Consider the following 21082-nt stretch of genomic DNA (forward strand, 5'->3'; position numbering starts at 1 on the left):
GTTAAAAGGAGAAGTAAAACAGATGATTCTTCTTGGAAAAAAATCACTGCTGCAAAGAAATCACCGGAGTCTCCAGTGCTGGCGATAACTGGGGGACGTTACTGTGCGCTGGGGGAAGATGACCAGGAAGAAGAAGCAGAGATGGAGCAAGTCTCCTCACACAACCCAGATGACGAACCTCACTATGAAGACGCTGACCCCCAATGTCCACCAAAAGATGGGGTGTTACAGGACATAGCAGTGGAAGAAGGAAAAAAAGTAGGAAAGACATGTAACCAGGATGAGGCTGAAAATCACCTCCATCAATGTGAACAGTGTGAAGAATAGGAGCAGGCGGCAGGCGATATTCCAGCGTCTGTCTGACGACAAAACCAATGTCATCTTTATACAAGAGACTTATCTACAGAGTAATGTCCCTGCTGTGTCCCTGTCCCTGCAGTCACCACATCTATTGGGACAGTGAAGCTCTTTGCTGCTGTATGGAGACTTCTAGCCCGAACTCCGTTTATATCATAGAGGTTCACTATATGTCATAAATGTGGTGACCGTGTACCCTCTGTGGTGTGCGCGATGCTGCCCGGTCACCAATAAAGAAGAACTCTCTGTAATGGCAGGAAGGAGGTGAAGGGAAAGTGAGCCCTAATCTACCCACCGCCCTGTCCCTGCCTACTTGCAACGACCCGCCCTAGGCGACGAGGTACAACTGGGCGGCGGTCCCTACGCTGTCTAAGTGCACAGGAAAACAAACTGGGAACACGCAAGGGAAGGGGCAGTAGCCACGGAACGCCACGAGGAAACGGAGCGGCGAACGAACAGTCAGGACCAGGACGAAGTGAGTACACCCAAGCGGGCACGGAGACAGAAGCAAGCCAGGGGCAAAGCAAAGCAGGTCAAGCAGAACTGCAGCAAGGCAGAAGCACGGCAGAAGCAGGCTGGAGCAAGCAGCAGTGGGGCCAGGAATCCAAAAGAATTACAAGCGCTGAGGGAGAGAACAGGGCAGGTAATAAAGGACAGGGGGCGGAGCTAACTCCGACAGACCAGGCCGCGATAGGCTCTCCCACTCCTGAGCCTGCCACCCTGGTTGGTGGGAGATGGTGTCAGTCGAACAGGTCTGGCCTCAGGTGTGGATTGATTAATCCCAGGAGTATACCTAGATGAAGTACCTGTCAGATCCCTAACAGTACTCCCCCTTTTATGAGGGGCCACCGGACCCTTACTAAGGGGACCCGGTTTAGTGGGGAAGAGAAGGTGGAACCTCCTGATCAATACCCCAGCGTGAACATCACGGGCAGGTACCCAAGTCCTCTCCTCCGGCCCGTATCCTCTCCAATGGACCAGGTACTGGAGGGAGCCCTGGACCATCCTACTGTCCATAATCTTGGCCACCTCGAATTCCACCCCCTCAGGGGTGAGAACGGGAACAGGAGGTATCCTCGAGGGGGACCAGGACGGGGAGCAGCGTTTAAGGAGGGAGGCATGGAAGACGTCATGTATGCGAAAGGATGGGGGGAGCTCCAGACGGAAGGATACATGGTTGAGGACTTCAATGATCTTATAAGGTCCAATAAATCGGGGAGCAAACTTCCTGGACGGGACCTTAAGGCGCAAGTTCCTGGACGACAACCAGACCAAATCCCCGACGACAAACCGGGGGTTAGCAGAACGTCTACTATCCGCCTGAATCTTTTGTGCGCTCTGGGACGCCTCTAGGTTCTTCTGAACCAGGGCCCAGACAGTGCACAGTTCCCGATGAACATCCTCTACCTCAGGATTATTGGAACAACCAGGGGAGACGGAGGAGAACCTTGGGTTAAACCCGAAATTACAGAAAAACGGGGAGACCCCTGACGAGTTACTGACCCGGTTATTCTGGGAAAATTCAGCAAGGGGAAGGAATGAGACCCAATCGAATTGACAGTCAGAGATGAAACACCTTAAATATTGTTCCAGGGATTGGTTGGTCCTTTCCGTTTGGCCATTAGTTTCGGGATGGAAGGCGGAGGAGAAGGACAGATCAATCTCCAACTTTTTACAAAAAGCTCTCCAAAATAAGGAAACAAATTGTACCCCTCTGTCAGAAACGATATTGACTGGGGCCCCATGGAGACGCAGGATGTGTTTCACAAACAAAGAAGCTAACGTCTTGGCGTTAGGTAGCTTCTTAAGGGGCACAAAGTGGCACATCTTGCTGAAGCAGTCGACTACCACCCACACCACCGACTTGCCCTGAGATGGAGGCAAATCAGTGATAAAATCCATGGAGATATGGGTCCAAGGTCTCTGGGGAATGGGCAAGGAACGTAGTAGGCCCGCAGGTCGGGACCTAGGGGTTTTGGACCTAGCGCAAACCTCACAAGCGGCGACGTAAGCCCTAACGTCTTTAGGCAACCCAGGCCACCAATAGTTTCTGGTAATGAGGTGTTTGGTGCCCAAGATGCCAGGATGACCAGATAGAGCGGAGTCATGGTTTTCCCTGAGTACCCTCAGCCGGTATTGCAGGGGAACAAACAGTTTGTGCCCAGGGACGTTCCCGGGAGCTGCACCCTGATCAGCCGCGATATCAGAAGCTAAATCAGAATCCGTGGCAGAGACGATTATACCAGGGGGTAAAATACAAGCAGGATCCTTCTCGGAAGGAGGATTGGCCATGAAACTACGTGACAGAGCATCAGCCTTAATATTCTTGGACCCAGCCCTATAGGTAACCAAGAAATTAAATCTGGTAAAGAATAGTGCCCACCGAGCTTGTCTAGGATTAAGCCTCCGGGCCGATTCTAGGAAAACCAGATTCTTGTGATCCGTAAGGACCGTTACCTGGTGTCTGGCCCCCTCCAGGAAGTGCCGCCACTCCTCAAAAGCCCATTTAATGGCTAGAAGTTCGCGGTTGCCAATATCGTAGTTACTCTCCGTGGGCGAAAACTTCCTAGAGAAGTAAGCACAGGGGCGGAGATGGGTGAGGGAGCTGGTACCCTGGGACAAGACGGCCCCCACTCCCACCTCGGAAGCGTCAACCTCCACAATAAATGGCTCCTCTTGGTTGGGCTGAATCAGCACGGGGGCCGAGATAAAGCACTTCTTGAGAGTCTCAAAGGCCTGGACGGCCTCAGGGGGCCAATGGAGGACATCAGCACCCTTGCGGGTAAGGTCCGTAAAAGGCTTAGCGACGACCGAGAAGTTGGCAATAAATCTCCTGTAATAGTTGGCGAACCCTAAAAAACACTGTAACGCCTTAAGGGAGGCAGGTTGGACCCATTCCGCCACAGCCTGAACCTTGGCAGGGTCCATGCGGAATTCATGAGGAGTGAGGATTTGCCCTAAAAATGGTATCTCCTGTACCCCAAAGACACATTTTTCAGTCTTAGCAAACAGATTATTCTCCCGAAGGACCTGGAGCACCTTCCTGACATGCTCCACGTGGGAGGACCAGTCCTTGGAAAACACCAGTATGTCATCAAGGTACACAACAAGAAAATTACCCAGGTACTCTCTCAGGATTTCATTAATAAAATTCTGGAAGACAGCAGGGGCATTACACAACCCAAAGGACATGACCAGGTATTCGAAATGACCCTCGGGTGTGTTGAACGCAGTTTTCCACTCATCCCCCTCTTTGATGCGGATAAGGTTATATGCCCCCCGTAGATCGAACTTAGAAAACCATTGGGCTCCCTGAACCTGATTAAAAAGATCCGGAATCAAAGGAAGTGGGTACTGGTTCCTTACGGTGACCTTATTCAGGTTACGATAATCAATGCACGGCCTAAGACCACCATCCTTCTTCCCCACGAAGAAGAAGCCAGCACCTACAGGAGAAGTCGAGGGGCAAATGAAACCCTTGGCCAGGCATTCTTGGATATACACCCTCATAGCTTCACGTTCAGGACATGAAAGATTAAATATCCTACCCTTAGGAAGCTTGGCACCAGGCACCAAATCGATAGCGCAATCGTAATCTCTATGGGGGGGCAACACCTCGGAGGCCTCCTTAGAAAACACATCGGCGAAGTCCTGAACAAACTCAGGAAGCGTGTTTACCTCCTCCCGGGGAGAAATAGTGTTAACAGAAAGACATGACATAAGACATTCATTACCCCATTTGGTGAGATCCCCAGTATTCCAATCAAACGTGGGATTATGCAACTGCAACCAGGGAAGGCCTAAAACCAGATCAGACGATAATCCCTGCATCACCAGTACAGAGCACTGCTCCAAATGCATGGAGCCAACCAGGAGTTCAAAAACAGGAGTATGCTGAGTAAAATAACCATTAGCAAGGGGGGTTGAGTCGATACCTACTACAGGGATAGGATAAGGTAAATCAATAAAAGGCATCTTTAGAGACACAGCAAATTCCACAGACATGATATTAGCAGATGAGCCAGAATCCACGAAAGCACTGCCCGTGGCAGACCGGCCAGCAAACGAGACCTGAAAGGGAAGCAAAATTTTATTGCGTTTTACATTAACGGGAAATACCTGTGCGCCCAAGTGACCTCCCCGATGATCACTTAGGCGCGGAAGTTTTCCGGCTTCTTATTCTTGCGCCTGGGACAGGTGTTCAGTAGATGCTTGTCGTCCCCACAGTAGAAGCAGAGACCATTCATTCTGCGAAACTCCCTACGTTGTCGAGGGGACATGGAGGCCCCGAGTTGCATAGGTATCTCCGAGTCCTCCGTGCAGGGGCGAGGAGACGGGACCTCGGGGGGGATCGCAGAAAAGTCAGAGGGGAGCACACTGAAGCGTTCTAGCTGACGTTCCCTGAGACGTCGGTCAAGTCGTACTGCTAGGGCCATAACCTGGTCAAGGGAGTCAGACGAGGGGTAGCTAACCAGCAGATCCTTCAGGGCGTCAGATAATGCTAACCTAAACTGGCACCTTAGGGCCGGATCGTTCCACTGAGAAGCTACGCACCACTTCCTAAAATCAGAACAGTATTCCTCAACCGGTCTCCTACCCTGACGTAAGGTCACCAGCTGACTCTCGGCTAAAGCAGTCCTGTCAGTCTCGTCGTAAATGAGTCCGAGGGCAGAGAAAAAACGATCAACAGAGGAAAGTTCAGGGGCGTCAGGAGCCAAGGAGAAGGCCCACTCTTGGGGCCCTTCCTGCAGTCGGGATATGATGATACCCACCCGCTGGTTCTCGGAACCTGAGGAGTGGGGCTTTAGGCGGAAATACAGTCTGCAACTCTCCCGGAAGGAGAGAAACGTCTTACGGTCCCCTGAGAACCGGTCAGGTAACTTGAGGTCGGGTTCTAGAGGTGAGGTGAGGGGTACTACTAAAGCAGCGTCACCCTGATTGACCCTTTGGGCCAGGGCCTGGACCTGTAGGGAGAGGCCCTGCATCTGCTGGGTCAGGGTCTCAAGGGGGTCCATGATAGCGTCAGCGTAGGAGAGATGGTAGACTAGGTAAGGCTTGTAATTATGTAATGGCAGGAAGGAGGTGAAGGGAAAGTGAGCCCTAATCTACCCACCGCCCTGTCCCTGCCTACTTGCAACGACCCACCCTAGGCGACGAGGTACAACTGGGCGGCGGTCCCTACGCTGTCTAAGTGCACAGGAAAACAAACAGGGAACACGCAAGGGAAGGGGCAGTAGCCACGGAACGCCACGAGGAAACGGAGCGGCGAACGAACAGTCAGGACCAGGACGAAGTGAGTACACCCAAGCGGGCACGGAGACAGAAGCAAGCCAGGGGCAAAGCAAAGCAGGTCAAGCAGAACTGCAGCAAGGCAGAAGCACGGCAGAAGCAGGCTGGAGCAAGCAGCAGTGGGGCCAGGAATCCAAAAGAATTACAAGCGCTGAGGGAGAGAACAGGGCAGGTAATAAAGGACAGGGGGCGGAGCTAACTCCGACAGACCAGGCCGCGATAGGCTCTCCCACTCCTGAGCCTGCCACCCTGGTTGGTGGGAGATGGTGTCAGTCAAACAGGTCTGGCCTCAGGTGTGGATTGATTAATCCCAGGAGTATACCTAGATGAAGTACCTGGCAGATCCCTAACACTCTCCTGTAATACTGTCTAGAATAATATCATGAAAAATAGTTGAAACAATCTATACTGGAGCAATATTCATATATTATGGTTTGTTTAATGATTGTGATGTTATTAAGAGACATACGTTTATTTTCTTTATCTGTTATGAGTGTATTGCAAAGGTATTGTAATATTTTGTTGCAAGTTTTCAAATAAAAAAGATAATTATAGTAGTTATATTCTTGTATATAGGGGGCAGTATTATAGTAGTTATATTCTTGTATATAGGGAGCAGTATTATAGTAGTTATATTCTTGTATATAGGAGGCAGTATTATAGTAGTTATATTCTGGCATATAGGAGGCAGTATTATAGTAGTTATATTCTTGTATATAGGGAGCAGTATTATAGTAGTTATATTCTTGTATATAGGAGGCAGTATTATAGTAGTTATATTTTTGTATATAGGAGGCAGTATTATAGTAGGTATATTCTTGTATATAGGGGCAGTATTATAGTAGTTATAGTCTTGAATATAGGAGCAGTATTATAGTAGTTATATTCTTGTACATAGGAGGCAGTATTATAGTAGTTATATACTATATAGGAGCAGTATTATAGTAGTTATGTTCTTGTATATAGTGGCAGTATTATAGTAGTTATATTCTTGTATATAGGGAGCAGTATTATAGTAGTTATATTCTTGTATATAGGAGCAGTATTATAGTAGTTATATTCTTGTATATAGTGAGCAGTATTATAGTAGTTATATTCTTGTATATAGGAGCAGTATTATAGTATTTATATTCTTGTATATAGTGAGCAGTATTATAGTAGTTATATTCTTGTATATAGGAGCAGTATTATAGTAGTTATATTCTTGTACATAGGGGCAGTATTATAGTAGTTATATTCTTGTATATATGGGGCAGTATTATAGTAGTTATATTCTTGTACATAGGGCGTAGTATTATAGTAGTTACATTCTTGTATATAGGGGCAGTATTATAGTAGTTATATTCTTGTATATAGTGAGCAGTATTATAGTAGTTATATTCTTGTATATAGGAGCAGTATTATAGTAGTTATATTCTTGTACATAGGGGCAGTATTATAGTAGTTATATTCTTGTATATATGGGGCAGTATTATAGTAGTTATATTCTTGTACATAGGGCGTAGTATTATAGTAGTTATATTCTTGTATATAGGAAGAGGTATTATAGTAGTTATATTCTTATATATAGGGGGCAGTATTATAGTAGTAATATTCTTGTATATAGGTGCAATATTATAGTAGTTATATTCTTGTATATGGGGGCAGTATTATAGTAGTTATATTCTTGTATATAGGGGGCAGTATTATAGTAGTTATACCTTTGTATATAGGGGGCAGTATTATAGTAGTTATATTCTTGTACATAGGGGTAGTATTATAGTAGTTATATTCTTGTATATGGGGGCAGTATTATAGTAGTTATATTCTTGTATATAGGGGGCAGTATTATAGTAGTTATAATGTTGTATATAGGGGGCAGTATTATAGTAATTTATATTCTTGTATATAGGGGGCAGTATTATAGTAATTTATATTCTTGTATATGGGGGCAGTATTATAGTAGTTATATTCTTGTATATAGGAGCAGTATTATAGTAGCTATATTCTTGTATAATGGGGGCAGTATTATAGTAGTTATATTCTTGTGTATAGGAGGCAGTATTATAGTAGTTATATTCTTGTATATAGGAGCAGTATTATAGTAGTTATATTCTTGTATATAGGAGCAGTATTATAGTAGTTATATTCTTGTATATAGGGGTAGTATTATAGTAGTTATATTCTTGTATATAGAGGCAGTATTATAGTAGTTATATTCTTGTATATAGGGGGCAGTATTATAGTAGTTATATTCTTGTATATAGGAGCAGTATTATAGTAGTTATATTCTTGTATATAGGTGGCAGTATTATAGTAGTTATATTCTTGTATATAGGGGCAGTATTATAGTAGTTATATTCTTGTATATAGGGGCAGTATTATAGTATGTTATATTCTTGTATATAAGAGGCAGTATTATAGTAGTTATATTCTTGTATATAGGGGCAGTAATATAGTAGTTATATTCTTGTATATAGGGGGCAGTATTATAGTAGTTCTATTCTTGTATATAGGGGCAGTATTATAGTAGTTATATTCTTGTATATAGGAGCAGTATTGTAGTAGTTATATTCTTGTACAATGGGGGGCAGTATTATAGTAGTGTCACGAGGGGTTTGTGGACCCACTGGGCCGTACCGTCTTGGCGGTAAGATAGCTGGCCAACAGGACGCAGGTCAAAGTCTATAGTTCGTATAGGGTACCTGTGGCAGCTCAGATAGTAGCAAGGCAGGCTAGGCAGGAACTTGGCAGCAGGTGGACGACAGGTGTGGAGGGGCAGGTCATGCGTAGAATACAGCATAGCATGGCAACAGCAAGCACGACACTAGATTCAGGATACAGGAACAGGAAACAGGAACAAAAAAACAGTTTGGAGCAGGAAACACTAGGGGGCCATTTGCAAGACAAACTAGGGATACAACAACAAAGCTCAGGCATAGAACTAGAGGGCTGGACCCCTCTTATAGTCCAGAGTACTCACAGGTCAGAGGTCAGGAACGAGGTCCGGTGTGAGCCGTGTATCTAATCCTATCATGTGTGATACTGTCTGCTGGGCCACTGTATCTAATCCTATGATGTGTGATACTGTCTTCTGAACCAATGTACCTAATCCTATCTATAGCTATAGGGTCGTAGTGCTATAGATATGCTGTCTCCACCCCCTCCCCCAAATAAAGGGAATACCGGTTGGAGAATTCTCGAGAATTAGAAGGAATTGTTCGAACTTCGATGAATTTAAGACTGAGGCTATGGAATTATCTGGGAGATTCGAATGAAGGGGATACTCCAAAAAAAAACAAAAAACGTGGATACAATCGTTCCCTAAGATTGAATAGAGATGAATTTTTGGAAAAAAAGATTGAAAAAAGAATTAAAAGGGATGATAGAGTCCGCTTTATATGAAGATATGGTTCCCACTGGGAAATCTTACGTAACCTTATGCTTAAAAATTGGTCGTATCTGACTTTGAACCCTAAAATTGAAACCCTGGTAGGTAATCTTACAAAGTATGGTGCCCAGGAGAGCCCCAAACCTCAGAGACATCTTGGTTAACTCAGAGTTTAGGAGGAAAACAAAAGAAGGACAGGCTTGGTTAAAGAAACGCCCAAAGGGCATGTTTAAATGTGGGAGCTGCTCTCACTGTAAATATGTCCTGAAAGCAGATAAATTTATGGATGCAAGGGGAGTGAAGGAATATAGAGTCCAGACTTTTATTAACTGTCGCTCTTGCATGGTGGTATATTGTATCATCTGCCCCTGTAACAAACTATACATAGGGAAGACCAAACGGGAACTCCAGATATGCATCGGGGAACACATATCGGATATTAAAAAGGGTGAACTGAAGAGTCCCCTAGCGACTCATTTCAAAATTTATCATCAGCAATCTCCCTCTGGCCTAAAGTATATGGGGATATATCATCTCTTTGAGGATAGAAGAGGAGGAGATAGGAATAGAGACTCCTACAGAAGGAAACTATGTGGATATATACACTGGGCACTTTGATGCCTAATGGTTTGAACAATGAAATCAAATTTAATATGTTCCTTTAGATGATGGCCTGACAGTCTCCTCTATTTCAATGATAAGATTTTGGTTTGATGACTGTATACCGGTGTCGAAACCAAATCTTTCATATAAATATGGGGAAAAAATTTATCTCCATGACCTAAGGAAAACCTCCTACAAGACCTCCCATCCATGGGTTGATGGGTACTGGGTCTGGGTTGGCATATGCCTATCTCTGACTTACTCCCTGTCACCACATGGAAGGTAAAATTTATCTCCTCAACTCTCTCATGCTTGCTCTTGATTATATCTACATACCTCTCATCCATGGGGCGATGGGGACCCGGTCGGGGCTGGTTAAGCCTATCTCTGACTTGTTCCCTGTCACCACATGGAAGATAAAAGTTGTCTCTTTAACTCTCTTCTTCCTGCTTCTGGTTATATCTCAGACAGCACTTTGGGTTTGGATAGAGAATCCACAACTTTAACAAAACATTTCATGTATATAAGGAAAAGGTTGATTTATTTTATCATTTACCATATATAATTTTATTTTATTTTCCTATATATACTTTTTTCTTTTCTTTTCTTTCTTCTTTTTTCCCTTTTTCTTTTTTCTTCCCCCCTTTTATAGTTTAAGTTTTAATTTTAAATTTTTGACTTCTGAGAAACATCTGTCCAGATGATTATGGTGAAAATTATACATATGTAAATTATACCTGAAATTCTGTCAGGGATACAAAATAAATTATAATGTCTCCAGAAATAGGAGTAAAATCCTTTATGTACTATATCAAGAAAACTATTGCCGGTAAAATTACTTTCCTTGTGAACAAAGATGTATTGAATTCCTTTGTAATGTCTTGAGTAGTAGGAATATTTATGAAATGTAAGAATCTGTGAAAAGCAAGCCTGGATACCCATTGAATGGACGGGAACTTGCAATTAAAACGAATAACGAAGCATATATAAACGGCACTAGCCTGGAATGGAATAATGGCTCTGAGGAAGTCACAGATGTGATGAAACGCGTTAGCCAATCACCCCTTAACACGTGTGTTTGACGTCACACACGGTGTACCTTGCTGGATTCTAACCTTAACCTGCAATGAGCTCCGTTGTGCTTGTATTATACCTGTATGTGAGGAGGCACGAAGGGAGAGAGATCTAGACAAACCCGTTAAAAGCCACCAGGACAACTATGGAAAAGAGAGGCTCTCCTGGACTTTCTATATATAACTGGATTCCGTCCTGTTAGAAGTGTTGGAACTTGGACTATACTTACAATACGAAGGTACCAGTGAAAGATCTTTGAGCCAAGGGTTTGAAACAACCCTCTCTAAGCATATTTTGGGAGTGTCTTCAAGGTGTCTCCCGTAAATAGAAAAAGTGATCAAATTATACCTGAATCTCATGAAGAGATAAAATATGCTTTGCTTCCTTATATGCCTTAGACACACAAAATCTGGTCAAATGCAGATATGTATGATTGTCATGTGAATAAATGTCTCCGGAACAAATGACGGCTCATGACACCTTGCCTAAATATAGGTTTTGAATGCATGCATTTACTATTCGGCAATTAAAAGTCCCCTCTGGATCCCGTCCTAAACATATATGTTAAAATCTGGACGATGCCTGTAACTTGAAGGTATCGGTGGATCATTTCTAGCAGATAGATTGACACGAATCTCTCTCCCTAAATAGATTCTGGGAGTGTCTACTTTGTCTCCCGTTCTAACGCATAATGTGAACGGCATGCAGCTGGACTTTGGGAGGGAATAATTTGCTTTTGTTTCTATTGGAGGTTTTTCCTTAAATCATATAATGTTATTGTATTATCTTGTTTAACATTTGTCTGGACGGATGTATTTAATTGTCGGTATACTGCGATAGCGCTTGCATTAATGTTAGTAACCCAGTTTTATGCACAATGAATTTTCATTGATATGACAATTGTGCATGTATAATGAAATTTATATCAATACTTTTAAAAAAAAATTTAATAATAAATAAATAATTTTGTATTTTGTTTAACTGGTTGCCGACACAGGACGAGTATGCTCTTCCTGAGCGGCGAGCACTTCGCGCATTAGGACGAGCATACTCGTCCTGTGTGACAGCCGTCCCTGCCGTCTCTGTGTGTGCGATCGAGAGCGGGGCAACGGCTGTAATACACAGCCACGGCCCTGCTCTGACAGCGGAGAGGAGAGAAACATCTTCTCTCCGCCGTTAACCCTTTGAACGCCGCGATGACAGCTGATCGCGGCGTTCAAGGAGAGGGGACTGCATATTGATCGCGTCACAGAAAATAACTGTGACGCGATCAAAGCCCACAACTCATATGGCCAGACAGCCCAGGGTCCAGTGAAGGACCCCAGGGCTGTCTGAACATATTTCCTGTTGTTAGGGCATACTGAGGTCTGCCCTAACAACTGCCTGTGTACGATCAGTAACAGGCTAATGTACTGGCATATAGATCTATGCCAGTACATTACAGTTACAAAATCAAAATCAAAATGATAAATCCCTTTATGGGATTAAAAAAAAAAAGTAAAATGAATGTAAAAAAAAAATAATGGTAAATAAATAAATAAAAAGTAAATAAAATACACAGAAACACACATTTTTTATAATAAATCAACTTTTTAAAATATAAGTCCCAAAACATGAAATAATATAGACATATTTGGTATCGCCACGACCGTAACAACCTGTACTATAAATGTATACCATTATTTATTATGATCGGTGTATGGTGTAAAAAAAAAAAATATTAAAACTGCTGCGCAACTGCTTTTTTTCTGCATTTTAATCTAATTAAAAATTGATAGAAATTAAACGATAATGTATTTGTACCAAAAAATGGTACCGACATAAAGTACAACTCGTCCCGCAAAAAACAAAGTCTCACACAACTACGTCGTACAAAAAATAAAAGCTTTATGAGTGTCGGGATGCATAGAGGGAAATGTAAAAAAAATTGCTCTGTCCTCAAGGCTAAAATTGGCCGTGTCCTTAAGGGGTTAAACAGCTTTATTTTGTATTTACTTTCTGCCCAAAGTGTGCTGGTTGGTCCATCTGTTTTTCGTTTTTCTGTTTTGCTACAATTATATTGGACGGCACCGTGCAATAATGATTGCATTTCTTTTGGGTTACTTAAAAAGGATAATATCTTTTTTCTTTGCTCCACTGTATCTAATCCTATCATGTGTGATACTGTCTTCTGAACCAATGTACCTAATCCTATCTATAGCTATAGGGTCGTAGTGCTATAGATATGCTGTCTCCCATGACGTTGTAAGACGATGCTGCATCGTTGGGTCACTTAGGAGACGCAGCAATGCAGCTAAAAGCTGTGGGTTGTCGGCCATGACAAGAAGTTGGGGGGGCGCCCAAGAAGAACTTTTGCACCGGGGCCCTTGAGCCATTATCTACACCCCTGTATTCAGGGGTCGGTGCCTGGAGCAGATGGTTCAGGTCACAGTATAGTGGCCGTGCTGCAGTAATATTTAAAGGGTAACTAAACGTTTGACAAACTTCTGACATGTCATAGTGACATGTCAGAAGTTTGGATTGGTGGGGGTCCGAGCACTGAGACCCCCACCAATCGCTAAAACGAAGCGGAAGAAGCGCTCGTGTGATTTGGTGGGCGCCTCATCTTGTCAGGTTTGTAGTTGTGCCATATTCTTTCCATTTTGTTATAAAGGACTTAATGGTGCGTCGTGGGATGATTAAAGTCTGGGATATTGTATTATAACCCACTCCTGATCTATTCTTCTCCACCACTTTATCTCTGACCTGGTTGGAGGGCTCCTCGGTCTTCATGTTGATTAGGGGTGTTGTAGACTCGGGGGGGTCTTTCCGAACAGGGGTATTTATACTGACATCATGTGGCTGACATTTTTCCTTGTCCTCCTATTTGTCCACAGAAATTGATTTAAGTCGTCATAGCACGTTCTTCCTGCTGTACAGTAGACTGCCTCTCCGTGCTACACAGACTTGTATCTGGTCCTTACTATGCGGGCTAGGAAAAGTATCCGCATATTGTAAGGAACCGAAATAAAAAAGCAAGACGAGGGGGTAAAGGTCCTGGAACAAGAAAGATAGTGGGTTACTGTATGTTCTCGCTGGAGGTTACAGATGGGTTTTAATTACTTTTGACCATTATCTTTATTTTTTAATAACGGCAGAGAATTTCTTGTAGGAATATCTGTCAGTACTCTTTAGGATCTACAAGTGAGTGAGATTAACTTCATTTCCATGTCAATGGCTCCAACTCCCATGATCACGCTCAATCCCCGGCACATAAAGCGCAACTTTGAAGTGTTTTCTGAAATTCTCTCCTTTTATAATTTCCAGATCTATAATGAAAGCGTCACTTTCTTCCGAGCCTTAGAAGGAAATCTCATTCATCATCCGGCTGAATACGGCGCCCTCGCTCCGCTGACATAAACTCGTCGTTTTTTACGTCTCTTTCTAGTCCCAAATAATTACGTTTCTAAAGAGAAAAGGAACAATTAGTCATTTACCATTTAAAATGTAGAGGACGCAATGACTGGAGAGGGGACAATTCTCTAAATCAATATTGTAATCAGCCAGTTCTGTTAAGATTATCTTCGAGAAGCGATTTTTCTTAATGTAAGTGCTCTATTGAGATCGTTTACTGATAAAATGGACCACAAACTAAGATTTTTTTAACTATCGATTAAGCCCTTAAAGCGAATGTACACCCTTGAACACCACTTGTATTAAGGATCTGCCAGGCACAGCTTCTGTGTATACGCCCATAGGTAATCAGTCTGCACCTGCTCCTATGTCTGTGAGACTGACTCCATCTTCCACCACTCAGGAAGGCAGGCTTAGGAGTGGGAGAGCCTATCACAGCCTGGCCAGACGGAGCTAGCTCCCACCCTCTGTCTATTTATACCTGCCTTTCCTGTTCCTCCTTGCTTGTGATTCTTCTCGTTTGCTTTCCTGGCCCTGCTGCAGCTTCTTGAACTATTTGACCCTGCTTCATATTGACCCTGGCTTACTGACTACTCTCCTGCTCTGCGTTTGGTACCTCGTACACTCCTGGTTTGACTCGGCTTGTTCACTACTCTCCTGCTCTGCATTTGGTACCTCGTACACTCCTGGTTTGACTCGGCTCGTTCACCACTCTTGTTGCTCACGGTGTTGCCGTGGGCAACTGCCCCTTTTCCCTTGCTTCTGTGTACCCTTGTCTGTTTGTCTGTCATGCACTTATTGAGCGTAGGGACCGTCGCCCAGTTGTACCCCGTCGCCTAGGGCGGGTCGTTGCAAGTAGGCAGGGACTGAGTGGTGGGTAGATTAGGGCTCACTTGTCTGTTTCCTTACCCCCATCATTACAATTTGGTTCATAATAATAAAACAGTATGCAGAAAGCGCCCCCTAGTGGTGACTGCAGGCAGACAGAATTTTTTCATTTAACTCAAGGGTGCAGTACATTTTCTGATCCTAGGGCAAAATATTCAGATTGTACCACTGCCAAAGGCCACAATAAAACTTAAAGGAGTATTCCCATCTGAGATATGTATGCCATATTTACAGTATATGCCATAAATGTCTAAAATGACAGGGACTCCAACCTATTGGGACAACGCGGAAGCAGCCATGCGTTTCACAACTCCCATAAACTACAATGGGGCGCATAGTATGCGTGCGTGGCCACCTATCCATTTGGTCTCCACTCTAGAGTGCCGAACAGGGAATGAGGATACCCCCTATCCTCCCAATATATCAGGGTGCCAGAGATAGAATTCACACCTATCAGATATTTAGGGCATATCCGCAAGATATTTCATAAATGCCTTAGATGGGAATGCCCATTGAAAGGATCCGTCTGGGTAAAACGGACACAATGGGTTATATCTACTGCAGGGTTTGAGGGGGGGGGGGGTGCATGACACAAGGATTCAAAGAGCACCAGAGAGAGAATACCGTCATGCTTCATCCTCTAAGCATCTTAAAGTAGAACTCATACTTCCAAACAATGCCCCCATAACAGTGCCAGACACCTAGTGTTCCCATAAAAGTGCCGGCCACAGAGTGCCCCATTATAGTTCCTACCACACGGCGCCCAATACCAGTGCCAGCCACCCAGTGTGCCGATAAAAGTGTCAGCCACACAGCATACTAATAATAGTGCCTGCCACACAGTGCCCCATAACATTCCCAGTCACACAGTGCCCCATAAGAGTGCTATCCACACAAAAGTCTCCCATAAAAGTGCCGGACACACAGTGTGTCCTAGAACAGTGCAAGTCACCCAGTGTGCCTGACACACAGTGCCCCATTACAGTGCCAGACACATATTGCTCCATAACAGTGCCAGCCACACCAAATCCCTGATCATAGTGCCAACCACACAGTATCTCCTATAACAGTGCCAGACACCCAGTGCCCCCATAAAAGTGTCTACCACACAGTTCCCCATAATAGTGCGAGTTACACAGTGCCCCATAACAGTGCCAGGAACAAATTGCCCCATAACAGAGCCAGAAACAAAGTGCTCTGACCACGTGGGTACAGTGGCAGTACATACGAGATCCCAATGACGGATATTTCCATCTCGATGCGAAAACTAGCATCACGATGGACATATCCGTTGCTCATTGTTAAGGGGTTAAATAAATCGACATAATGAATAAACAAAAATGTAATGAATGGAACAACTAAAAACGAGGACCTGAAGCACGTAACAAATCTGTTTTATCCCAAATGGTCATTTTCTTATTGAATGTTTTTGTGTGTGTCCATTTTGATGGAGTTATTTGTAGAATGTTTTTGAATTTCAGCCCTAAAATAGTTAGAAAGTCTCAAAAACAACTTGATCTGGACCAATAGTTCCTGTAGATAATACACAAACTGTAGGAAGGATTTGTCACTGTACAGCCACTGAATAATGAGAAAATCCAAGGTTATTGTATCTCCGCTGAAGGTCATCAATCTCCAGGGACACACAATATAAAATGTTAATTAATACATTTGTGAGGGTCACGATCGGCCTCCTATCTCCAAAAACACTCCTAGGCAAGAGCTGATCGCCTGACCTCTATTCCACAGGATAACGTCTTTTACACAGTTGCGTTTCGAGTTGCGTCCTTCCCGAAGGATTACGCTGAGATCTGAATGTCACGGTCGACAACAAGACTCTACAATGGCCGGTAAATTTTTATTAAATATTTTATAAGGGAACTTTGATGCATCACTACATTGACGTAAAAGCCCATTATCTGGAAACTGCAATAAAACTGTGGAAAATGTATTATATGATATATGTATTTGATATAAAATGGCAAAAAAAGTCCTTAAAGGGGAACTCCAGTGAAACCATTCTTTCCAATGTGAATTTTCTCCAATAAACTTGATGTCTCTTGTAAGTTTCTGCATAATAAAATATCAGGTAAAATGTGACGGGGCATCTCTGTTCTCCACTGCACGGGGCTAGAGTTTGTATTCTGCTTGTGGCATGCTGCGTGCTGCTGCGCAGGGCACAGTCTGTCGCCTCTCCTGTGCCTTACACCCGCATCTGTGGCTCTCTGTGGGAATGATCATGTGTCTACTGGAGCTAACAGTGTTGTGTGAGTTTCGGACTAACCCATTTACCTGGGAACCGGGGGGGTATTGCAATTTATTTACTAATGTTATTGGCAGACAATGCCCCTGCTAATCACATAGAAGAATAAAGCGGCAGTCAGATGACAGCAGCTCTACATAATTAAAGGGCCAAGAGCGACTGTCATATGACTTTCACTCAATGTCAGGAATCTTCCTGTCAGTAGAAACAAATTAGTAACAAGTAGATGAGCAGGATCGGGGGGCAGGAAATCGCTGGATACAAAGGACTATTGCAATATACTAATGTATACAGGATTTTGTGTGTCCATAATGAGGCTTTTCATTCATTTTTAGATATAATTTGTGTTGCTTTGTTATTAAAGTTAATTATTAAAAATATTAATGGGGTTTTTTATTTCATTCATCTTTACTTCGGGGGTGCTTGGAGTCGCACCCCCATCAAGCAAATATTGATAACCTATAAGAAGGAGAGGCCATTAAAATTGAATTCAATGAAAACCCCTTAGGCCCTGTTCACAAAGAGGTTTTTTTGCAGGCAGAAAAATCTGCCTCAAAATTCCTTCAGGAATTTTGGGACAGATTTTGACCTGCCAGCGGCCAGTGAGCTCTGTGGGCAAAAAATGCAGCGATAAATACTTTCTCTGCCTCCCATTTATTTCAATGGGAGGTCAGAGGCGGAACCGCGGCAAGAAAGAGCATGTTGTTTTTTTACCGCGAGCAACTAAAAGCCGCCGCAGAGAAAAACACCTCCGCCTCCCATTGAAATCAATGGGAGGCGATTTAGGCCTTCTTTGCCGCTGATTTCGACGCAGTTTTCACGTCAAATTCAGCGTAAAAAAACTCAGTGTGAACTGTGCCTTAAAGTAAATGTAAGTCTGTAGAAGAAAAATTATGTTTTTTTGTTTTTTTTAATTATTATTATTATTATTATTATTATTATTATTACTATTATTATTCTTTAATTATTTTATGTTGGAGATATTAATATTTTATTTTTAAAAACATCCCTGGGACGACCATATTGGAGACACACTGTATTGGAGACACACACTGTATTGGAGACACACACTGTATTGGAGACACACACTGTATTGGAGACACACACTGTATTGTCTGTATAGACAGTGCAGCACAGTGTGTGTGCTTTATGGCATCTGTAATTAATGAGCGTTAATGGACAGAAAAGTGTCCATAGACTAATACAGTCTCCAGCAAGTGATGGAGTACAGCTCCTCTCCCATGGACAAGGGATATCTATAGAGGGTACCAAAGTAGCAGTCACACATGAGCACTGTTACCTGAGGGAGCCCAAAGACCTTTTTTTCCCCATAAGACGACACTAGTATTATAAATGGCACATGGTGCATACAGAAACGTATCTGCGAGTTGCAGTCCTGCCTTATCTAGACTTTCAGCAGTACAATAGAGCGCTCATTAACTCTCCCGCACTCTAATGATAGTGAAATGACTCATACTGTCCAAGTCTACACAGCAAAGCTTAACATAATAACAGGAAACATTAGCCAACTGTGTGTACTCTAGTGGCCACTGTGAAAACTGCAATATTTCACAATTTTTTTTTAATGGAAATTCAGAAGAAATAAACAAATGATATATAAAAAAAAAATCAAAACACCACCAATTGGTTTAAAAAAAAAAATACAAAAAAATATCTATACATGTAATAAAAACCTAATTACGTTTTCTCTCTATACATTCCCTTTAATTACACATAGGTTTAGTCTCATTTGTTATCAGGTCACACATTAACTCTCAGTTCATATTAACATGACCTTAAGGCCTCGTTTACACGAACGTATTATACGCGCGTGCGACGCGCGTGCTTTGCACGCATGTCGTACGCACCTATATTAGTCAATGGGGCTGTTTAGACGATGCGTGAATTGCGCTCATTGCGTGTGCGCAGAAAAAAACTCACGACATGTTCTATAATCGTGCGTTTTTCGCGCACTCACGCACCCATTGAAGTCAATGGGTGCGTGAAAACCACGCATGCCGCACGGAAGCACTTCCGTGCGAACTGCGTGATTCGCGCAAGAGCTGTCAAACTCCTGAATGTAAACAGAAAAGCACCACGTGCTTTTCTGTTTACAAACATCCAAACGGAGTGTCAAATTCGAGATGAGCGCCCCGAACTTCACCGGGTTCGGCCAAACTCGTTTTGACCGAAACCGGTAAAAAATGTTCGGGTACGCGACGTCAGGAGACAGTCACTGTCCACGGTGCTGAAAGCGTTAAACTGGTTCAGCACCATGGACAGTGACTTCCGCTCCGAAAATCCATGAACCTGTAAAAAAAAAAAGACGTTCTGACTTACCGATAACTCCGGTCCGACCTCCCGGGATGACAGTTCAGTCCAAATGACAGCTGCAGCCAATCACAGGCCAAGCACAGGCTGCAGCCAATCACAGGCTGCAGCGGTCTCATGGACTGCGGCGTCATCCTGGGAGGTGGGGCCGGATGGCAAGAGAGGGACGCGTCACCAAGGCAACGGCCGGGAGCCCGGACTGGGGGAAGCAGGAAGTTCTTGGTAAGTATGAAAGTCTTTTTTTATTCACAGGTTGGTGTATATTGTGATCGGCATTCACTGTCGAGGGTGCTGAAAGAGTTACTGCCGATCAGTTAGCTCTTTCAGCACCTTGGACAGTGACGGGCCTCGACTACCTCATCTCTATGATGGCGGCTGCGTGAAAATCACGCAGCCGCGCATCATGACACACGGAGCTGTCAAATGCCTTTTGCGCGTTTAAAACGCAACAAGGCTGCGTATACGCAGTGCATACGCCATGCATACGCGCGCAAAACGCAGCGTTTTTTGCGCGCGCAAAACGCATACGCTCGTGTAAATGAGGCCTTAGGCTGGATTCACACGAACATGGTGTTTTTGCGCGCGCAAAAACCACTTCACAGCTCCGTGTGTCATCCGTGTATGATGCGCGGCTGCGTGATTTTCGCGCAGCCGCCATCATAGAGATGAGGCTAGTCGACGTCAGTCACTGTCCAGGGTTCTGAAAGAGTTAACTGATCGGCAGTAACTCTTTCAGCACCCTCGACAGTGAATTCCGATCACAATATCGAGTAACCTGTTTAAAAAAAAAAAACACGTTCGTACTTACCGAGAACTTCCTGGCCGTTGCCTTGGTGACGCGTCCTTGGTGACGCATCCTTGGTGACTCGCCCCTCTTGACATCTGGCCCCACCTCCCTGGATGACGCGGCAGTCCATGTGACCGCTGCAGCCTGTGCTTGGCCTGTGATTGGCTGCAGCTGTCACTTGGGCGGAATTGTCATCCCGGGAGGTCAGATTGGAGGAAGAAGCCGGGAGTTATCGGTAAGTCAGAACTTCTTTTTTTTTTAACACGTTCATGTATATTGGGATCGGAAGTCACTGTCCAGGGTGCTGAACCAGTTTAACTCTTTCAGCACCCTGGACAGTGACTATCTCCTGACGTCGCGTTCAGCCAAAACGAGTTCGGCCGAACCCGGTGAAGTTCGGTTCGGTTGTCCGGCTTCGCTCAAGGACACTCCATTTGGATGTTTGTAAACAGAAAAGCACGTGGTGCTTTTCTGTTTACATTCATCCCTTTGACAGCTCTTGCGCGAATCACGCAGTTCGCACGGAAGTGCTTCCGTACGGCATGCGTGGTTTTCACGCACCCATTGACTTCAATGGGTGCGTGATGCGTGCAAAACGCCGAAAGAACGGACATGTCATGACTTTTTCAGCGGACTCACGCTGATGAAAAATCACGGACATGTCTGCACGGCCCCATAGACACATATAGGTCCATGCAACGCGCGTGCAAATCACACGCGTTGCACG

The sequence above is a fragment of the Rhinoderma darwinii genome, chromosome 4, assembly GCF_050947455.1.
Source record: "Rhinoderma darwinii isolate aRhiDar2 chromosome 4, aRhiDar2.hap1, whole genome shotgun sequence".
In the NCBI taxonomy this organism is placed as follows: Eukaryota; Metazoa; Chordata; class Amphibia; order Anura; family Rhinodermatidae; genus Rhinoderma; species Rhinoderma darwinii.